This window comes from Zeus faber (genome assembly GCF_960531495.2).
Source record: "Zeus faber genome assembly, chromosome: 9".
Taxonomy (NCBI): Eukaryota; Metazoa; Chordata; class Actinopteri; order Zeiformes; family Zeidae; genus Zeus; species Zeus faber.
In genome coordinates, this window is record NC_137197.1 from 19,657,542 (window position 1) to 19,660,041 (window position 2,500).

Consider the following 2,500-nt stretch of genomic DNA (forward strand, 5'->3'; position numbering starts at 1 on the left):
AGACACCAGGAACCAGAGTTAAGCCTACTGTGCATTGCATGGTTTTGCTACCGCTGCGGGTGGGCAATCAAATGCAAAAGCGTCACATCATATAGATAATTCGTTGCAGAATCTCAATATAGAAATGATGTGACATCTCTTCACCTCACTCCTAGAAAGCTGCAGTCATTTTGACGCGGGCGTTCCATGTTTTACACGACCCACCTCTGCACTTGCAGGCGGGGTCCTGTCCAGTCTGCAGACCGGGCTTTAGAGAATAGTTTGGAGCAGAAAACCACAGCCCCCCCCCCCCCGAATAAACGGGGAGAGGATCCGCTTAATGGCTGCTCTCGCCTCGGCCAGAGAAGCCCCGCTTGGGTCGATAATTGCTTCATTAGTTAATCCGTGTGGGTGTGGGAGCAGCCCATGGTCAATGCCATGTTACCCAAAGCGAGGACCCCGCGTTGTATTGATTGTGTTGTTGCCTCCAGAGTCTCTACTTTCTCCCTCCCGACTCCTCCAAATAGAAAGAGAAAGTATCACTTTGTTTAAGCACCTCGAACCGTCCTCAACTCGCTATTTAGGCGAGGGCAACACAAGTGGTTCGCTCGTATCAATAATTTGCGAGGCCAAGTGCCATTTCTAATCCTCTCGTCCTTAAATGATCGTTTTCCATTATTCAGCCCCGGCCTTGCTAAATGTTGTTTTCCATCATTTATATCTGTTCATAGCACAACCTCAATGAACTATTGAGAGGAGAAAGAGAAACCACCCTTTCAGCTTTTCACTGTGCTTAAACACAGTCCAATGGGGCAAATGTTAAGGCCTGGGAAAAAATGTCAGGTTCATCAGGTTTTTCATGGTTTTATTGACTCTTCGGCACAATTTTGCCAAGTAGTTTAGCCAAGTTGCACACTGGATGTACTACGGTCATTTTAAGAAAGTGGTTTTAAATAAAATGTGACTTTACTGTTATTCATAACATCAACATCGTTCAAAATACTGTTGTATATAATAAGTAATGAAGACACAACATGTGACAAGGCGGGTTTATCATTTTCGACAAGCATAAGATGCTTAACCGTGTGTATGACTGTGTGTGTGTGTATATATACAGTATATATAGTGTCAGTATCTTGTATATATATACTTTCTTGTGACTGTCTTATTAATTAGGCATGTCAAATTTTCTTGGTAGAAGAAAAAAAACACACACATTATTTTCCTCGGAAAAGTCTGTAAGCAGAATACTCTAGTCGAGAGGATTTTGTTAAAACCCTGTCAGTTGTTTACGTGGTGCGTCGTGATACGAGGACAAGTAACTTTCCGGCGCACGCTCACAGCCGGCGTTCCATGTGGAGGCGGCCGTGCTCGTGCGGCGCATGATGAGCTCTTCCTTGTCTCTCAGACTGTTTTTGTTTTTTTTCCTCCCCCTCCCGAGTTACCTGGCTGCTTATGCAAAAATGTAATCCATCGGCGGCGAGAGAGGCGGAGAAATTATTCATGAAGACATAGGCCGGTCTCATCCAGTGCAGGCAGCTGTTGGCTGTCAGTATTGTTTATGCCACTCTCAAGCCCCGAAATTATTTGTTGGTTTGTCAGCTAATGGGGGCTCAGTGCCGCCGGTATCAACAGCACCGGATGCTTTCTGCTGTGGGCTCAGGCTTTCAACATGCACAAGTGTCAGATTTTTTCTGTAATTCCAGTGCAATCCGCAGCCGGGCAGATTCCGCCGCACGTATTTCCACCGCGTCCTTGTAATAACGCGCAACGACCGCAACGCGCAAGTCGCGATTAGAATTTGGTTCATGAAATGTCTGAACGATGTGTTCTGTTTGATTTCGATGGTTGTGTTCAAATAATCTCTATTGCCCGGAATTGCATTTTTTTTTTTCTTCTAAACGGCACCATGGCGCCCGTTAATCCTGAAAGGAGAGAGAAAGATAACAAGCATCAAAGATGGAATCTCCTTTTATATTTCAGTGAAAAGGGCATTTTTAAGAATATCAAACAGATGCCAAATAACAGATAGAAGCGACGAATGTTTTCATCCACGGCAACCAATGGTGCTTATTGTCTCGGAGTGAAATAGGAGCGTCAACTGAAAAAAATAACTGTTTCATGACACCTAGGACAACACTTTGTTGAGGCTTTCTGCAGATTTACATATGTTAGAATTCTATATCCAAATTGTCTGTTCAAATAAATCCCTGTTATGGGTTAGGGTTAGTATATAAAATCACTGTATTGACTTTAAGAGTTTGACCACAACCAGGGACCAGTAGATAATAGCGTCTCCTCGAGATTATAAGCACACAGGAGTTTTATTGCACCCATAAAAGGGTTTTTAATGGCATGGCAGATGGACATCTTTTTGTTTGTGAGGGTCGCATTGTGATTCCAAACTTTCAATCCTAAACTTATGTAAATGTGTCTCCCTTGGTGTCCTTAACCCAAACCTAAACTGAAATGTGTCCATATCCCTAGCTCTAACCCTAACCCTACCCATAACCCTAACCCT